This window comes from Trachypithecus francoisi, unplaced genomic scaffold (assembly GCF_009764315.1).
Source record: "Trachypithecus francoisi isolate TF-2019V2 unplaced genomic scaffold, Tfra_2.0 Lachesis_group19, whole genome shotgun sequence".
In the NCBI taxonomy this organism is placed as follows: domain Eukaryota; kingdom Metazoa; phylum Chordata; class Mammalia; order Primates; family Cercopithecidae; genus Trachypithecus; species Trachypithecus francoisi.
In genome coordinates, this window is record NW_022681464.1 from 14,530,862 (window position 1) to 14,551,657 (window position 20,796).

The window sequence follows — 20,796 nt, forward strand, 5'->3', positions numbered from 1 at the left end:
TCCCGAGCAGCTGGGACTACAGGTGCATGCCACGACAGCCAGCTAAGTTATATATTTTTTGTAGAAATGGGGTTTTGCCATGTTGCCCAGGCTGGTCTTGAACTCCTGGGCTGCAGCAATCTGTCTGCCTCACCCTCCCAAACTGCTGGGACAGCAAACGTGAGCCACTGTGACAGGCAGATTTAAATAATTTTAAAACTCTTGTGAGAGTTTCCCAGTCCCATCTAGTACAAAAACCTTCCTATGACCTTTCTCCAAATGGTATTTTAGACTTGGTTTGGGTATATCTAATGTATGAATCTCATTCTTTCATTAGGAAGGTATTTTCCCCCTCATTTTTAGCAACTCCTGTAGATAAAAATTGTCTGATTATAAGTCACTTTCATGTTTCAAGTGTAGCTTCCTAGTTCTACCTTCTAGAGAGGCTGAGTTGGAGCCTGGGCCTTGGGGAACCCTCTGAACACTTTAAAATTCAATTAATTTTTCTTTTATCATTTCACATGGAAGGACATGGAGAAAGGTAATTTCTATTTTTATATCCAAAACACATGACAGTCCAGATTACCTAGGCTGGGACCTTGTAGCACTGTATGTATGCTCCTATTGAAACCTTGCTATAAATGCTGGCTTCATCTTTTGATGCTATTATGTTCTTACAATTAAGGTACATCATTGGCTAAATTGCCTTTTGTTGGTTGATCTAGGGACTGAATCATTACTAACAATGAAAGGTATTACATTATTTCCTGTACAAATGCATTCTGAGCTCTATGTACGTGGTTAATCTGGGGGCTATCACAAATCCCTAAGAAGGGAACCGACTTGATTCCAGATTGGCCTGTTCCCTGCACAAAGCAGAATTGTTATTTCTCAGGATTTAGTCATTGTATGCACATTTATTAATGCTACTTTAGGGTTTATCTGTGTTACACTTTAACCTATATTAAAGTAATGGTCAACTACATATTCAGGATTTTTTTTTTTTATATTTCTTGCCTCTAGGCTACTGGAGGCTTCCTTCAAATACAGAGTAACGGACTGGGCATGGTGAGGTAGGAGGATTGCTTAAGGCCAGGAGCTGGAGACAAGCCTGGGCAACATGGCAAAACCTCATCTCTACCAGAAAACAACAACAACAACAAAAATAAAAACACAAAAATTATCCAGGTGTGGTGGTATGTACCTGTAGTCCCAGTTACTGAGGAGGCTGAGGTGGGAGGATCAATTGAGCTTGGAAGGTCAAGGTTGAAGTGAGCAGTGATCAAGCCACTGCACTTCAGCCTGGTGACACAGCAAGACTCTCTCTCAAAAAAAAAAAAAAAAAAAAAAATTAAAGAAAGAGCATTGACTAATCTGTTGGTCACAACTAACATATGTAAAAATACTCATCAAATAAATTTTTCAACATGAAATAATAATAGGTAAAACTTGCTTTTCTATGTTTGCTCTAAAGAACAGAAAAATCTTTTCCAGTGAATATCTCTTTCTTCTAAGTATGTGATTCCACAAAATAATCTGATAATCTCATAAGGTTATGAATTGCTGAACAAACGAGGAAACAAATTAAAAAAGCTTTTTACCTCTGATTTTCAACATTTAAAAAAATGTTTCAAAGCTGGAAAGTATTTTCTCTTAAGCAGCATAGTATTTTCAAAGACACAGAAGAAATCTCACATCTGTTCATTTATTAATAAACATTCATCAAATGTTTGTTGAGTGCCTACTATGTACCAATGCCCTGGGTTTGGCTATACAGCAGATAACTAAGCAGAATTCTTCCCTGTCTTCATGGACCTGCCTGACAAAAGAAATTTCATAAACAAGAACATTTGGATAGAATGACAGTGTGTATTGAATTGCAGAGTATTCTAAGAAGGGACTTCATGTAGCAGGAATCAGAAGTATACAAGTTTAAGCCATACACAGGCTTTATAAGAAAGGATAATTGAAGTGTTACCTCAGGTAAGTGCAGCAGAAACAGGCTGGAGATTAAATTCCAACCAATGATTAGGCAGCATATAGATAAGAGTTCCAATTAATGAGTCTTTAAATGTTCTTTTTTCAAAATCAGTTTTCCACGGTTTACATAAAGAATGTAGACATAAACTGTGCAGTAAATAGTCTTTACAGGCTTGTCTTGCTCTTTAAAAAGACCTACTTATGTGGCTAGCACCTGTCTGGGATCTGAAACTTAACTTTTAGAATTTTTTTTACATTACTAACTGATGTCTGTCTTGTATGCATGAGGTACCAAGTGCTACCATATCACCTCATCTAAACTCTTTTTGCAAACAATGTGATTTATGGTGAACACCTGCTTTCCTTCTGGGAGTGTAAATTTTGGTAATCATGACTGGTGACACAGGCAAAGAGGACCGATGGGATCAACTCCTAATAAAACCTCTGTACTCTAAAGAACACTGGGAAAAAGCACTGCACGTGTGCTGCTGTATTTCATTGCTAGAGGGAGAGTACATTGTGTAACCACCCTTATCCCTTCTCCCCAACTCTGTGAGAGAGAACTTTGGAAGACTGTGCCTCACTTCTGCCTGATGTGTCTTTTCCTCTGCTGATCCTTCTGTGTACCCTTTTGTTGTAATAAAACACAACGATGACTGCAATTTCCTTGGAGTCTTGTGAGTCACCAAACATGTGGGTGGTCCTAGGGCTCCTTGAAACTACACTAAACAAAAACAAGCAAATAAACTCGAAATATATACAAAAGTATGACTAAGGAAAAAAGACCATAGAGTCAACCTGTCAACCTGTGGTTGACTCTGTGGTCTTTTTTATGCTCAAGTTAATGTTATTATCAGGCTTCACATGGGTATGCAGTCTGACTCAGATTTTTGGCAGTAAAAGTAGTAAGAAACATTTGATTATCTTGCTCACATTTTCAGAAAGGACAAAGCAACAAATTACTTGGGGTGTGACATGGTTTGTATGTGCGTCCCCTCAAATCTTGAGTTGAAATGTGATCCTCCATGTTGGAGGTGGGCCTGGTGGGAGGTGTTCGGATTATGGGGACAGATTCCTCATGAGTGGCTTGGTACCCTCCTAGTGACAATGCATTACTGCAAGATCTGGTTGTTGAAAACAGTCTGGGACCTCCCACTTCCCTCTCCAACTCCCTCTCTCACCATGTGACACGCTGGCTCCCCTTCACCTTCTGCCATTATTGTAAGCTTCCCGGCCCCTCACCAAAAGCAGGTGCCAGAAATATGCTTCATGTACAGCCTGCAGAACCATAAGCTGAAATAAGTCTCTTTTCTTTATAAATTACCCAGCCTTAACTGATATATTACAGTAATGCAAAACAGACTAACACCAGATGATAACTTCTTAGCAAGAGAACCCTAAAATAATTTTTTTCATGCGGAAATTGTTATAGGAAGTGTGTCCCCTTTTAACACGCTTGCTTCTATCAGCTTCTGTAACAGTGATCTCTTAACTCGTCTCCTAGCTCACTGGCAATGCTGTTTTTCTCAGTTGTCTTCTCTGTGTTCTTTCTCTCTCCAAACACACATTCCTAGAATACAGTTGTCCTGAAAATGGTACTAACTATAAACTTACCAAAAGATCAATAGAAAGAAACAGTTTATCATAGACAGCTAAGTTTATTAGACTTACTAAAGTCTAAGAGAAAACACTACCTTAGTAGTATCTCAAAATGGAAAAACTTAGGAAGTGGTCATAATAGGACCTTGACTGAGTGATTTGGGGAGTGATCTTGCAAGATGAACTGGCTAGAACTGGGCAGAGATTATCACATAACAGTTTTAGATTGGTGGGCCTAGTGAGGTGAGGATCTTCCAGTGAGCCGGCACAAGAAGCTGTTTCAGTTGGTTCATGACGTTATTTTCCAGGAGTAAGTACAGTCAATCCTCATTATTCACAGATTGATCATGAGTGGATTTGCCTAGTCACTAAAATTTATTTGTAAGTCCCAAATCAATGTTTATGGCACTTTCGTGGACATTGGGGATCACATTCTAGACATATCAGAGTGGGAAAAAATTGATTTGCTTAACGCACATGTTCCCAAATAAGATTGAACAAAACAACACTCTGCCTCTTGTTTCAGTTCTTATACCATAAGTACCTGTCCTCTGTGGTGTATTTAATGCCATGTTATTTTGCATTTTTGTGGGTTTTTTTGTCAGCGATTTCTCTGTTTAAAATGGGCTCAAGGCATAGTGCTAAAATGCTTTCTAGTGTTCCCAAGCCCCAAAAGGCTGTGATGTGCCTTAGGGGGAAAAATATGTGTTACATAAACTTCCTTTAAGCATGAGTTATAGTGCTGTTGGCTATGAACTCACTGTTTTTTTTAAATTATTATTATACTTTAAGTTCTAGGGTACATGTGCACGATGTGCAAGTTTGTTACATATGTATGCATGTGCCATGTTGGTGTGCTGCACCCATCAACTCGTCAGCACCCATCAACTAGTCATTTACATCAGGTATAACTCCCAATGCCATCCCTCCCCCTCACCCCTCTCCATAATAAGCCCCAGTGTGTGATGTTCCCCTTCCCATGTCCAAGTGATCTCATTGTTCAATTCCCACCTATGAGTGAGAACATGCGGTGTTTGGTTTTCTGTTCTTGTGAAAGTTTGCTGAGAATGATGGTTTCCAGCTGCATCCATGTCCCCACAAAGGACACGAACTCATCCTTTTTTATGGCTGCATAGTATTCCATGGTGTATATGTGCCATATTTTCTTAATCCAGTCTGTCACTGATGGACATTTGAGTTGATTCCAAGTCTTTGCTATTGTGAAAAGTGCCGCAATAAACATAGGTGTGCATGTGTCTTTATAGCAGCATGATTTATAATCCTTTGGGTATATACCCAGTAATGGGATGGCTGGGTCATATGATATTTCTAGTTCTACATCCTTGAGGAATCGCCATACTTTTTTCCACAATGGTTGAACTAGTTTACAGTCCCACCAACAGTGTAAAAGTGTTCCTATTTCTCCACATCCTCTCCAGCACCTGTTGTTTCCTGAATTCTAACTGGTGTGAGATGGTATCTCACTGTGATTTTGATTTGCATAAAAATATGGAATGCTTCATGAATTTGTGTGTCATCCTTGCGCAGGGGCCATGCTAATCTTCTCTGTATCGTTTCAATTTTAGTATATGGGCTGCCGAAGCGAGTACTGAACTCACTGTTAACGAATCACCAATGTGTGTGTATGTGTTTGTGTACAGGTTTGCAGGAACCTAACCCTGTCTTTCTTCTAGGAGCGATGTGTTCAATATTCACCTACTCAGTGTTTACAGTGACTTTACGTAACATAACCACTACAAATAATAATTAATTTATTTTTTGCCAAGTTTTCTTAGTGCCTTATCCCAGTATTTAACACAGGGACAATAAAAGCCACTGCTTCCAGTTTTCAGTTACTTTTAAACCATGCCATTAATTCCCTTTGCCTATAAGTGCTATGCAGTGTATGGCTAGGCATGGCCTTTTGCTTGGTCATTTCTTGCAATGAATAACTCTTTTTTTTTTTTGGCTCCTAGGAAGGTGATTTCAATGGAGCAGAGCTCAGAATGTGTGTCTAGCCATCTCTCAGGCACTGGTTTTTGTGATTCATAGTGCATTGAGCACCACTAAAGATGTCTTCTATCTCATGGAGCCCTGCTTCAGCAGCAGCTACAGATTTCACTCCTGCTCTTTCAGAAGTGACCAAACCAGGTGCCAGGTGACTACTAATTCTGCAGATTGGAGCTTCACCATTCTTTTGAAATTCTTTTTATGGTACAAGTTCAATTGTATTTAAAATTCATTCATATTTTTATTAAAAATATCAACACTACAATTTGCCAATGAGAAAAATAGTTCACAATGTTTAAATATAATTTCAAATCTTAAAAGTGTTTCTATAGTTGTAAAAAATGATTTGACATTTTTATCTCCAATTGAATGAAGTTCCTCATCAAAGGTGACTATAAATAATTTGAAGACATCATCATTGAAAAGCAATTACATGGAACAATTACAACCTCATATAAAAAGTTACATTCACAGAAGCTCAAACTTTTCAGTAAAAAGGTAAAAACATTTTATATGCAAGTTTTACACAAATTACATATTTAATCTTTCTTGATACTTTGTATTTACTGTTTTAAATTTTAGTGGCTGTGTGCTCTTTCTCTTCTTAGAGACCCCCCACCCGCCCACCCTCCCGCCCACTGCCCTACTGCTGAGGCCGCTAGTCCCTTCCTGTCTGACATGTTGCCTGCTGATGGCTCACAGCTGAGTCTGTCCTTAAAAACTGTCTTCTTCCAAAGGGAGCTGCCTTGGCCAAGCTTATATCCACTTCCCGGAGAGCACTTTATAGGCAATGACGAGTTGATGTGGGAGTTACAAAGGCTTGGCCCTCATGCCACAATTAAGAAAAACTTTGAACAGCCATCCCAGTTGCCAAGGCCTCTGTCACACCACATCCCAGTTCACCTCTGCCTCATTCTACATTTCTAACTTCCTAACAGGTATTAATCCTGAGAGCATGCCCCAGTAAATCTCCCACATACAAATCTTCGCCTCAAAATCTGTTTTCCAGGGAACTTGACTCTAACTACAAGAGTGAATTTAGTTTTCCTAAGCCCCATGCAGCCCAAATTCACTCAAACTTACCATAGTATCTCCTTCAGATTTTATCATTTTTCTATAGGTTGTCATTTTATACAAAAATTCAGGAAATCTTTTTTTAAAGGTTGACATAATACTTTAATATTTTTTTAAAAGGGAGGCTCAATATCTGTGAAATCTCGTTTCTATAAACCAAAAGAGCTCTTTTTGCCCCCAAGAGGAAAGTGCTATATGCTGTCACGGTGTCTATATTATGCTTACACTAGTTCCCACACACAAGCTTTCATACTTGTGACATGCCAGAAAATCTTTGTAAATGTCTAAGGAGTCAGCTTCTGGGTCTTCACCTTCAGAGGACTGGGGCACTTCTTCTTTCTAGTCACACAGGTTGGGCAGAGCTCTTCACATAGCTGGCACCAAGAATTTCCACTGAGGTTCTTTTTGCCACCTGTCAGGTGGCATCTCTATATCCAAAGTAGGATTTGAGAAGATACACTAAGGTACTATGCTTTTAAAATGTATTTGAAATAATTTAATGTATCATGCCAATAAATATTTAACCCTGGAACTATTTTTTATACCAACAAATATCCTGATGGGCACATATTTCAGAAAAGTAGACACAAGCCAAGCCCACAGCAGGTGTTAAGAATGGGCTCCAGTGGAGATGTGCTTGGAGCGATGGACTCTGGCTCAGGATGTAGAGTAGCCCCTGGAGGTTCCCAGTTAGCTTAGGTCAGTGGATGGTGGGGTTCTGAGAGCTCTCCACATCTGTGATAGGGGCACTTGTTAAGGCTTGGTGATGGGGACAAAAACACGAAGGTGCAGAGTCTAGGCAGCACCTGTTAGTGCTCAGGTTAGCAGCTGTCTCTATAACAAAGCACTTTCAAAAGCAGTTACCATGTGTTTCACACATCAGCTATTAGATAATACCAATCCTCTGGGGACTTTATGGCAAGAAGACACTCAAGAAATGTTGTTCTAAACAAAGGAGAGCCAAATAAATCTTATTCATTCCTATGATGTTTTAGTACTATCTACATGCTGCTGACTTCTAAATGACTAGATGTAGCTCAATTTTTCCTATGATTTCCAGTCTAGAGTTGCTTAATTTTTTTTTTTTTTTGACATCTCCCTGTATATTTCTCATATGCTTTCTGGATGTGATATGTTCAAACTGGAACTTTTGATTCTCTTCCCAGGACTGGACACCCCACCAACTGCCTAGCCTACTAGTCTTTTTCTCAAGAGCGAAAATCACCACCAGCAGCCATTTACTAAAGCCAGAAATATGGAACCAAGGTCTCATTCCTCCCTTTCTTTTATGCCTTCCCTCACTAACCTATCAGCAGGCTTTGTCCATAGAAAACAATAAATTTCCATCCTTCTATTTTCATCTGGTCACCACAGCTCTCGCTAGGACTCTTAGAGCAACTTCCTCAATGGGCTCCATTCTTCTGCTCATACTCTTCTGACGTTCCTCCATAGAGCAGCAAAGCTGATTTTAAATCGTCAATTCAGTTTGGTATGTTCCTTACTAAATATCTTAAGTTAACTACTTTTGACCTTAAGATAAAAATAGAAACCCTTCCAATGACCTATAAGGCATCCTTATCTGGCACCTGCCTACCATTCCCACACATCTCCTGCCACTCTACACTAGTCTTCTCCTGGTCCCATGAATACACTGAGCTCCTTTCCTTCTTCTAAGGTCTTTGCACATGCTTTTCTTTCTGTTTGATGGGCTTCTACTCTATGCCCAGCACATTCACGCTTACTAAGTGACTATCATCCTTGAGGCTCCATTCAGAAAAAATGCCATTCCTTCCTCAGGTGACCTTCGTCCATCATCATCATCTCTAAAAGTATTCCTTATTCTTATTCATGCTCTCTTTTAGCCCATTTTCATTTTCCTTCATAGACTTCATCACAATTTGAAATGACTTCTTTTGTTTATTTGTGTATTGTCTCTCTGCTCTATTACAACGTAAGCTCCATAGGGAGAGGGTTTGTCTGATCATTTACAGCCATATTCCTAGTGCCCAGTAAAAATCTTGGCACAGAACTGGCATTCAATAAATATAATTTGGATTAATGAAGTGAGGAATGCAGCTCATGCCTATGTGACATACTTAATCTGTAGATCCTGGCTTAACTGTCCTAACTTGTAAACTAATCAGGACAAGACAACTCATACCTTGAAAATGATATTGCTTATATATAATCACACTAATTTGAAGCTTTCTTTTTAGCAAGAGGCACAAAAACCTTTACAGAAAAATATATTTCAAAATATAGAATTTAATAGCACTTCTGAGAAATCAACTGAGCATGATGTTTTCTCATCATTTAAACCTTGGTTGGGATTTAAATTTCAGAGAAGAGATTTAGTAAATAGCAGACATCAACTAAGCAAGGAAAATATATCAGAATATTAAAGAAAAAATGCACTGATGAAGTACAGCTATAATTTCCAAGGCAACTATGTCTTTTGACTACGATCAGCAAATAGCTACTTAAGTACAGTCAGTCGATCAATGTTCTCTATGAATCACTACTATCTGCAAGTCATTGGGTAAATTACTGAAGATACCAACATGTAGGACAAAGGGTCTCACCTCCAGGAGCTCAAAGTTAAGTAGATGAAATACTCATAATCACCTTTAAGCCTCATCAGAGATATTTAGAAAATTCTTCATCTGATCCGTAAAATCTGTTCAACCTAATAATAAGCCAGGATTAAGCCTTTCTACATGCAAGGCACTACATCCTCCTGACCTGGACCTGATTTAAATCACAAAATTATGAAATTTAAGCAGATGCTGTCATGAGGTAAGACTCTTGGGGACTCTGCGAGGGTGTCAATGCATTTTTAATATGGGGAGACATGGAACACTAAGGGCCAGAAGATACACTGTAGCAGACACACTCTTAAGTGATTCCTGCCTCCTGGGGTTCAAGAGCTTGTGTAATCCCCTTGAGAGTGGACAGGATCTGTGATTTGCTTCTGGCAGAGTGATAGAACGGATGTGATTACATGTATGTGATTACCAGATTATGTTACATAAAATTATAGTGCCCATCTTGCTAGAGTATCTCTCCCTCTCTCCCTTGCTGGCTTGATAAAGCAACTATGTTGGTGGCCCATTGACAAGGTATGAAAGGTACTGTCTAGGGTTAGAGAACATTGCCAACCATTGTCTGTTGGCAATGAGCAAGAAAGTGAAGCCCTCTGTCCTACAATAAGAAACCAAATTCTCCCAACAATCTCATGAGTGAGGATGTACATCCTTCCACAGTCAAGCCCGAGATGAAACTGCAGAACTAGACAACACCTAGTGTGCAGCATGTGAAATCCTGAGGCAGAGAAACTAGGTAAACTGTCAAGACTCCTGAATCACACAAATTATATGTTTGGTTAAGTATGTGTGCATTAAGCTGCTTAGTTTGTGGAAATATAGTTCTGTAGTAATAGACACCAACAGAGAATTGACCTACATTGTTTCTGGATTTTCCTTTATTTTCTCTGACTCCTGGGCCGGGTTTATTTGTGTTCAGCTATGTAACTAAAAGTTACCTACGTAACTAAAAGTTTCAGCAGGATACCCTCATCACCAAGGTCGTAGGAAGCAAGAGTAGTCACAATTTTCAGGCCTTTTGGTGGGCTCTAGCTATCTTCATAGGGTTCCAGGCTGCTCATAATCTTCAGAATCCAGCATTAGACATTAGAACAGCCTTGTGAAGCCTGGTTACCCACAGGCGGCCTCTGACACTTTGAGAAGGCGGGTTACTTTTAGGCTTCCTCTGATACTTTGTATGGCGGAACCCCAACTAATAGAGTATGTGCTAGCATGGAGTTGGCATGGAGTTATGGGCTGGGGAATACAACATTGACGAAACATGGTTTCTCCCCTTGACGAATAGGCCGGAGGGAAATACAATTATACAAATTGAAAAACAAAAATCCAACACAAGATGGTAAGTTGAAATGAATTGCAATATAAGTTGTTTTGTAGCTGTGAAGAGAAATGACCACAATGACATGGAAACCCAGAAAATGATGCTCTTAATTCCTATGGAAACACAATGAAAGACTGACAGAAGAGGCATCGTTTGTGATCCATAAGTTTCATGAAGCTGATTTCTAGGGTGCTGGGATTGTAGAAAAGTCACTTTGTGATGGATTATATAAGATCTTGTATGCTAAAATAAGGAGCTATGATATTTTCCTGCTAATCACAACAAACTATTGAAAGTGCTTCAGGAAGTTAACGCTATAAGAAATTTAGAAAAACAATTGGAGAGAACTGAAGTCTGATGGTAGAGAAAATTACAAGTATGTAACAATAGTCAAGGGAGAAAAAGATTACAGTTTCAACTAAGAAAGAAGAATGAAGTTAGAAAGAAAGAGATGGAGACATTTCTCAGGTAGACTTTTAGAATTCAATTTCTAAAGCAGTGGCTATGGGAAAGATGAAGATTTGATAATTATTTGGAAATTTGTATATTATAAGATAACATGGATGTGATTCCATTAACTAAATCGTATAAGCACTTCTTTATCCTTCAGGCCAGAGAGTTTGGGAAAAGGGTCAGAATTTCCTCTGTTTTCTTCTCTTTTTACCTCCTTAGCACATTTGTAGGGTAACTGGAAGGAAGGGTAAATGCAGGAGAGACTGGAATAAAGCAAGAGTTGGTATATTGATATATTGGAAAGCAGGGTGATAAAAGATGAAATATCAGGTACAGATTGAGAAATATATTTTTTGGAAAACGATGGCAAATTTTTTGAAACTCGGATGTAAAATGTTTAATAAGCTATAGAGAAATAAAAACATTCATACATTATTAATGGGGAAGAAAAATTGTGTAGCTACTCAAAAAAACATTTTGGCAGTTTCTCAAAAAATTAAACATAGAGTTTCCATATGACCCAGCAGTTCCACTCCTAGGAATATATCCAAGAAAATAAAAATATATGCTAGGCAATAATGTGTACGAATATTTTCATACCCATATTATTCATAATAGCCAAGAATAAAAACAACTCAAATGTCAAAACCATAATGTCACTCAAGTGACAAAAACATAATGAAAAAAAAGATAATGAAAAACGTGTCATTCCCATGCAATAAATTATCATACAGCCATAAAAATAATTAAGTACTGATTCATGCCACGACATGGACAAATCTGAAAATCTTATTTTAAATGAAAGAAACTAGACACAAAAGACCATATGTTACATATATATATATATATATATATATGTATTTCAATGTATATATAATGTCCAGATAGCAAATTCACAGAGACAGAAGGTAGACTAATGGTTGCCACAGGCTGGGGGGAAAAGAGAATGAGCAGTGACTGATAATGTGTACAAGTTTTCTTTTCTGAGATAGTGAAAAAATTCTGAAAATTATATAGTGTTGATGGTAAAATAACTCTGTGAATGTATTAAAATAACTGCATGATATATTTTAAAATGATAAATATAGTATTGTGAATTATTTCTTAATATAATATATATGTATATTTAAAAGAGAATATAGGTTGAGAGGCCACCTACTTGATATCCTTCAGTTTCTCTGAAGAACTTGCAATGACAAAAATTCTAAGAATTTGTAGGAATTCTTGTCACTATACGTGCATTAAAGAAAAAAATAATACTTTCTCTCCATGATAAGTCTCAGTAAGTCAGAATTAAGTCATTGGAGGCTGCCTTTTCTAGTATTCACACTCTTTAGAATGTTGTATCACAAAGAATAATACAAGTATGTAGACAATCTTCTGGAGATCTGGAGGACCTGATTCAGTTGGGCTTCAAGGTAAGCCCTGAATAATTCTTTGTTCATGTTTCTCACATCAATAGGCTAGAATTATCTGTGTTTCAAATCCTGCTCATGTCTTTAGCATAGCCTACAGTATAAATTTTATACTAATGCATGCATAAGATGAATTTGAACCAAGAAACAGTGTTTTAAAACAACAAACAAAGGATCATTGGTCTCCAGGAGTGAATTTAGTTCTATTTTATATATGTTAGTTTTATTTACTTAATCTGTAAACTGGAATTCAGAAGAGGTCTCAGATTCAGCAATGAGTCTCTGACTTTTCCAATTTTGACACTTGTATGATTCAAACAAAACAACCAACAAAGAAAGGATTCAGAAATATGAAGAATGCAAATCCAGATTTCTTGCCAGGGCTCTCAGATTTGATTTAAAATATCTTAGCAGGATCACTTTAGTTCATACTGATATGTAGATTCATTGCCAGATTTAAGACTTAGGAAGAAATAATAGCTAGGCCATGGGGAAGGATAAAAACTCACTGCCTTAATCAAGAGAGAGGGAAAGAAAAAAAAAATAAACTGATATTTTCTAAACACCAAGTGAAAATTTAAACAAACAACTTATCTTCTAAGGATACTCTGTTCAATATTCTTCCCTTGTGCTATTTTAATATTGCCATTAAAATAACTGTGTACCTTGTTTTGTCACCCAGAGAACAATCTTCACGTGGCATTCTCTGGGTACAGAAGTGTCATAATGAATCACTTCCTCCTCATTAATGTCTTTTACTAAATGTATAAAACATTATACTTCTCATTAATGTCTTTCATTAAATTAAAAAACCCCAAATGCATATATTTCTATTAAAACCAACAGGATCCTAAATTCACAGAAACTTTTGCTAAGATGCATGCTACACATTTGTATCAGCACACCCTAATCATAGCAAGGCAGAAATAGTTTCCTTTTAGAACATCAAGACAAATTGTGCAAAGGGGGGAAAGCAGTTTGGGGAATGGGCTATGAGGACCCCCAAATCCCCTCCTGTACATCTTCTAGTAAGCAAAGGCCTGTTTCAAAAACACTACTGATGATAGGGAGTTTTTTAATTACTCCTTCACCAAGTTAAGTACTCCAGTCTGCTTTATTCCTTGTGTTTTCACACAGGAGGTACACTGACCCATCTTGCATTTGTCAGAGTTCACACCGTGTTCATCTTTTTGGCCCAATTCACCTGGTACTTGCCTGCTCACCCTTTTCAAAAGCTGGCAGATAGGGATCTTAACAGCAACCTTAATTGTTCAGGATTTCTGCTAGCCTTAGATTGTGGCACCCTCTGCTTCTCTTGCACCAGAATGATTGCAATTATAATTATGTGTATGATATGCACATTATAGAGTAACATCCCAGAAGACAGGGCCAAATCTGACTTGTTCAGCATTGTATCTGGTACATGGAGATACTCAATATCTGTTGATTGACCGGCATGGACTAGAAGAGCAAACTGGGTAGCTTGTTGCCTATGTGCATAATATCACCAAATTTCTGGCACTCCCCTCACTCCAAGATAGCCTAATTTCATGTTGCCAAGGAGTGGGAATGCTGTCAGATAATAGGATCAGAATTCCAAATCCTAAAAGTGGACAGTGGCAACCACCTTCTACAGGGTAGAAAACCAGTTACTACTAGATAAGAGATTTATGCTGTGTCCTTCTCACTCTTCCCTTTTCATTTTTGATAGTTGTTTTTATGATTTTGTTCCTCATCTAATTCAAGATTTGTCCTATATGGTTCCATGACAGCAAGACCTAACCAGAAGTTAATGAAGAAGCAAAGGTGAATTTGATATCTGAGGTGGTACATCCATGGTTTCTGACTATGATCATCCCTCAAATGCAATTTTGCATAAATAAACCAGGTTCTGGTAAATAATTGATCTCTGGGAGCTTGACTTCGTTTTTCTCTTTCCTATAGACAGGACTTACCAATCCCAGGTTGATAAGCACCTAAAATAGGACAATGGCCCAATTTTTATAGACATGCTTGCTATCTTTAATGGGTATTAGGATTTAACAGCACTATAACTTTCAGAACAGTTTTCTTCCTCACTTTTTACAAATTTTATCCTTAGAATTGAAAATCCTGCTGCATTTCAGTCCTTCTTATAGCTGCATTGATTAGTCTTCTAGGAAGCGCAGCTGTGGCAATAATCCTGTCTCTGCATCTTTGCAAGCAGGAGGGAAGGCAGGAGATAAGAGTTGCCACAGGGAGTCTATATTTAATCTACAACTGGCTTATCCAAGTGTCTTATTGCTCCCCGAGGGTCTCACCACATGCACTATTGTGAGAAAAAAATGACACAGATGGAAGGAAAGAAAAGTTCACCTAAGATTGGTCTTCAACTAATTAATTCAGTTCGGAATTGGCACAGAAGTTTTTGCTTTACTAGTAATGCAGGCTGAAGAAACCAGATCTTCCGTGGACCAGCACAGCTTACCTGTCTGGCTTGCCTGTGGCTGATGTGGGGGAATGGCTGGCCTTTTTCTTGGCAACAATCACTAAAGCTACTGGGAGGCATCTATAAATGTTACCTCCAGTAGTTCCATCAGGGAAACCCCACTGATCCATACTGCAGATTTTTATGGACATTAACACAGCGGAACAAAGTAGGTATCTGAAACAATTAGAAAATCCATTATGAAAAAAGAGATACATAAATAATTAAAACATAAATAAATCTTCAGCCTCTAAGGGAGGCATAGAGAACAGCTACTCTTATTTAAACACAACTTTTATTTTCATTCCATTGCTTACAAGAATACAGTGATTTTCTACCTTATCTACCTGAGATCAAACCAAAAACATGCCTGCCTTTGCAACCTTTCTATCATCTGGTCTCACTTTAAATCTTCAGATATTCTAAACTGAAGCCTCAGTCTTGTGTCACTATCATGAAATAACACCACATTGTACCTACTCGAAAATCATTGTTCTATTACCTTCTCATTGAATGGCCTCCTTCCTACTGTGTGTCTCTCTGAATTTCTTAACAATGAGCTAAAATATATCTTTTTCTAAAACTTCCATTTTTTTTATTACCACTTCCTTCTCTGAATACCTTTAGCATACCTCATTATCATTGTCATTCTATCACAGAATTGGAATGCAATGAATGGGGAGGTTGGGGACCAGGTAGAAACAGGCTAATATCAGCTAAGACTATATAATTAATGTGTTCAGCCTAACCACCAGATGCTATCTACATTGTTTTTGAACAATGAAGGATTAAATGAGTAGTTCTCAGTTCTTTCATTTTTCTAGACAGTTACCAACATTTATGCACGACCAATTTTTCACGTTATATTCATATTTTATTCTCCTAGAGAAAAGGTAACACATATTCAAAATCACTGAGTAAAACTTCCTTTAGAAACTAACATTCACCACCATTCCCACTCAGTCCTAGGAATGATGACAAACTAACGGAACAGAGATAATAGAATTTTCTTTGGGGCCAGCAGAAGCTAAACAAAATGAACAGTTGACACCTGAATGTATAAAATTTACAAAACACAGGAAGGGACTAAGATGATAGGCCTTGCCATTTTAGTCATATGAACTTCTATACTGATTATTTTGTAGGGAAGGCTGATGCATACCTGAAAAAGAGAGGGACAGATATGCTGCATGAAGCAAATCTTATAACACTGCTAGAAGAAAAGATTGCTAGAAGAGAAGGGTGAGAGAATGGTGCCTTTCTTCTTGGTGAAGTGTGAAAGGTTCACAAAGTCAGGCCAAGAGATCAATACATTACACTTCTCCCCTTCCCCTCAGTTCAGATTTGGGGCAATTGTTTAAATTGTTAACTATTCAGGGCAGCGAGTTGGGAAATCTATCTGCAGAAGACCATCTAGTAGAACACTGGGGAAGCTGAATCCCTGACTTTCTTGTCTTTTTGTATCACAGAGATCCTATCTTTGGGTGCACAAGAAGAGATTAACTCCAGATGTGTGAATACTAAACTGAAAATACAAATATGTTATTTGTTCAATGCTATTTAAGCTGTAATTCCATAGAAAATCTCTTGCTGTAAAAACTAAAGCCAGATGTTCTCCCACCAAATTCAATATCAGCAGGTTTTATTAGTTTTCAAAAATGAGTCAGTTAATAGCAATTTTTCAAGATTCAATTTTTCTCCTATAAATCTTAGTTAAATATTTAATGTCTGTCATAATTCATCTTAGTACCAAAAAGCAAGTAAATAAGTAAAATAAAATAATAAGACACCAACATTGAAAATTGCTGATCCTACCAGTAGCTGATTACTAATGTAATCTAATGAAAAAAATGTTATTTTTATGCATAAGTGTAATATACTCAGTTTCTGATTGGTAGTTCATAAGATACAATGGTATTACCAAAAGAAGTACCATGGACTTTGCCAGATGATCAAAGTTAAAAATTAATGCCCAGGATTTTATTAAGTATATATAATTTAGATGTTGCTATTATCTATGGATTATTTAGAAGTAGAAACTAAAATAGTTTGCATGTGTGTTTCTGTGTAGACAAAACCTGAGTTCATATTAGTCTCTCCTTTCTAACCACTATACTGTCAAAAAAATTCTTCAACATCATAATTACCATCATTAACTAAAACATACATTTGTTTGACCAAATACTATGCTTATGATACAAAACAGCTAGTCTTTCTCTTTGATTGAGGTTCTCAAACTTCTATTTCGCTTTTCTTTCGGTATAACTCACTTGAATGATGTTTTCTCCTCTCTTTCAGATGCCTCACCTATAAAATATCGTTTCATTTGTTTCTTTAATAAATAGTGATGTATAAAGACAATACCTATTAAAATGTCTCTTCCAATTTTACCTAATCCTGTGATTTTGTGTAAAGAAAATATAGAACCAAACTGAAAAAAGAGGAAAGAGGCATGTGTGGGTGATGGTGTTGAGCATTATATGGCATTTTCTCTACATACACAATTGCACTTGTACTGAGGTACCCTCCCTTTCTGACTACTCTTCCCTTTGATTTCCATGAACTTATACTTATTTGTTCACATATCTCTGTCTATTCTTAGTTTTTGCTGCTATTTTATTCTCTTCCTCCCAAATATGAGATACTGGAGTTCCCTGATGCTTTCTCTAAGCCTTCTTCCTTCTCATTACACATTTTATTCTTAGAATATTACATGCATTCTCATGAGTTGTATTATTACTTATTATATTAAAATACATTCACACATCTAGCCTCAGATCTTAAACTCACTGGTTTGTTCAACATTTAAACTTTTCTTCTCCCTTCATCAAGCATTCTTTATTACAGTAAGTATTTTGTGACCGTGAGACGAGTGTAGGAGCTACCCATTATTCATTTACAAATATTCTCTAGTTTCTCTTTGTAATGATAAACATATTCATGATTATTTAATATTTAAAACAGAGTAAAATAATTAATATGTGGTTATTAACAGCCTTCTGCTTTCTCTTCTCAAAGTAAATTTCATTTTTGCTTGCATACGTTTCTAAACTTGTTATCTGCTGATTTTAAAAATGGATAAAGTGGAGAATTGGGGAAGTGGGTGAAGCAAGCTTGATTTATATTGTTGAGGGTTAACTTATTATTGAAAAGAAAAGAAAATTTGTTGTTATTGAGAGTGAGGGAGACATATTTCAAGGCAGACTGCTTGGTTGAAGATAGTTTGGGGGAAGTTTGGAATGAGATGAAAGAGACATTGGTACATCTACCATAGATGGAAGCTACTGAGAAAATAAATAGGCTCAGCTTTCTTTAATTCTGAATTTACTTACTTGTTTAATGCCTTTCTTTTCTATTCAACAATAAGTCCCACAAATAGAGAAACAATGCCCATCCTCCTCAATACTATATTACTACTACCTATCAATAGTCCTAAATTATTGGATGTACTTAATCAACATTTTTTATTGATGGTTGAATTAGTTAGGGTTCTTCAGAGAGAGAGAAACGATAGGAGATAGATAAGTACATAGATAGATAGAAAGATAGAGAGATAGATGACACAGTTATAGATAACAGGGGCTTTACTAGGGGAATTGTCTTACACAATTATGGAAGCTGAAAAGTCCCACAACAGGCTATCTGCAAGCTGGGGACCCTGGGATGCTTTGAGTGTGGCTCAGACCAAGTCCGGAAGCCTCAGACCCAGGGGAATTGATGATGCAACTCTGAGTCCCAGGCCAGAGGCCCGAGAATCCAGAAGCTACTGGTGTGAGTCCTGGACTCCAAAGGCCACAGGGCCTGGAGTTCTGATATCCAAAATCAGGACAAGAAAGATTTCACAAGTTCAGAAGACACAGAAACAGGAAGAATTCACCTTTCCTCTGTCTTTTTGTTTTATCTGGGTCCAAAGCAGATTGGTTGGTGCCTGCCTTCATTTAGGGTAATCTTTTCCACTCCGTCCATGGACTGACATGCCAATCTCATTTGGAAACATTCTCACAGGCACACCCAGAAATAATGCTTTACCAGCTCTCCAGGTATTCCTTAATCCGGTCAAGTTGACACCTAACATTAAATAACACAATGGTTAACAATCTGTATGCATGTTTCTCAGCTACTTAATATGCTATACCATGAGGTTCAGTATATGAGACACAGATGAATGAGAGAAAGAGTTTTGACTTCTTGATGTGAAGTTATACACATATAACCTTACTAGGTTTCAAATAAGATTTAGATTGAATGATACTATTTTCAAAACTTTAAGAAAAGTTCATTTGTGTGTGAGTAGTCAGAGAAGGCTTCTCAGAAAGAATAAGGGATGAATCTAGAAGGAACAAAAGTAGAATGAAAGAAAATCTTTTAAAACCCTTTTCTAGGGAGGAGACAAAATTTTATCTATTATTTCAGGAGTTTGCACTTAGAGTTCAACATTTCCACATTTGTTGTACATTGAACCAAAGTCCGAAGAGAGTTATTTTGTCTCAAGTCATGGAGTACAGGAATTAATGAGAGGACTTTTAGTATACAGCAAAGTTGTCATTTTCTTCTCATGAAAAAATATTTCTAGGCTTCATTCATCTTTTGTGGAAAGATTTTTCTGTAAAGGACCAGATACTAAATAATCTATTTAGTAGAACAATTTTCTAGGTTACATACTCTCTCTTGCCACTACTTAGCTCTACAATTGTGATATGAAAGGAGTCACACACAATATGTAAACAATCGGGGTGGCTGTGATTCAGTAGAACTGTAAATACAAAAGCAGATGATGAATCGAATTTGGTTTATGGGCTGTCATTTGCAGATCTCTGGTGTATAACAATAAACATTTTATGTGATAGTTGTATGAAATAAATAATAAATAAAAACTGCATAGCACAATGCCTGGCACATAGTATAACAGGTGAATAAATGATAGCGATTATGGTCATTAGGCCAAATATGTTTTATAAGATATTCATTTACTCATTAACTTAATTGTTCATCAATATTTACTTAGTCCTTATTGCATGTCATGTGCTCTATAAGTAGATATAGGCATGAAAGATAATTATAAAAAGGAAAGTCATCCATTTTAAATAAATCAGGAGGATAAAAATAGCACAAAGAAAATTCTGCTCTGGCCATGAAAGAAGAACTGGTACTGTAGTTGTCTTTCCACCTTAAGTAACTAGATAAGTAGATACAAAATATAAAATAACCATTTTCAGACACTAGACAACAGGCAGCATAGAACCATAAATTATTTTTTAAGAACTGGAACAAATAAATTGAGTCATATCATTACCCTTTCTTTCTTCGTAGAGGCCCTTTCAAAACCTTGGTGCAAGAAGGGGAACCTCAAGAAAATAATAGCAGTCTTCCTGAGTTGAATATACAAATGTCAGAGGGCTTGGAAGGTGGATTGGCTTGAATTTATAGGACAGAATATTATAAATGAAGGAGGTATGCAGAAAAAAGCTTCAGAAATCTGAAAAATGTTCCCTTGAGCTACTGAAGGTGTGTGTGTGTGTCTTTGTGTCTGTGTGTATGTACATCTCAACTTATGAGGTCACTATATGCCTAATACCAAATGCTTTGGATCATACTCATTTTTCTTTATTTTGTTTATTAATGACCAGAGTTGGAAAAGAAAATTACTATATCTCACCCTAGACTGCAACTATTAGTTTGCTGCAAAAGTAAACGTGGGTTTGTCATTAAAAGTAATGGTGAAAATGGCTATTACTTTTGCACCAATCTAATAGCATCTAGAAGCAGCGATGCTGCTATATCCTGATAACAAAGAATGTGCCTCTAACTGTAAGAAGTGCTTATAGAGCACAAGAAAACTGTTGCGGAGTTCTAAGTGTGCTGATCAGTCATAAGAACATTGGGCTAACTTTACCA

General features: G+C 37.1%; 1 non-coding gene across 1 annotated transcript; it reads right to left on the reverse strand.

Moving 5' to 3' along the window:
• Positions 1-5,061: 5,061 nt before the first annotated feature.
• LOC117064310 lies at positions 5,062-5,168 on the reverse strand. The gene has a single exon (XR_004429373.1). It is a non-coding gene; the product is annotated as a U6 spliceosomal RNA (small nuclear RNA).
• Between the last annotated feature and the right edge of the window lie 15,628 nt (positions 5,169-20,796).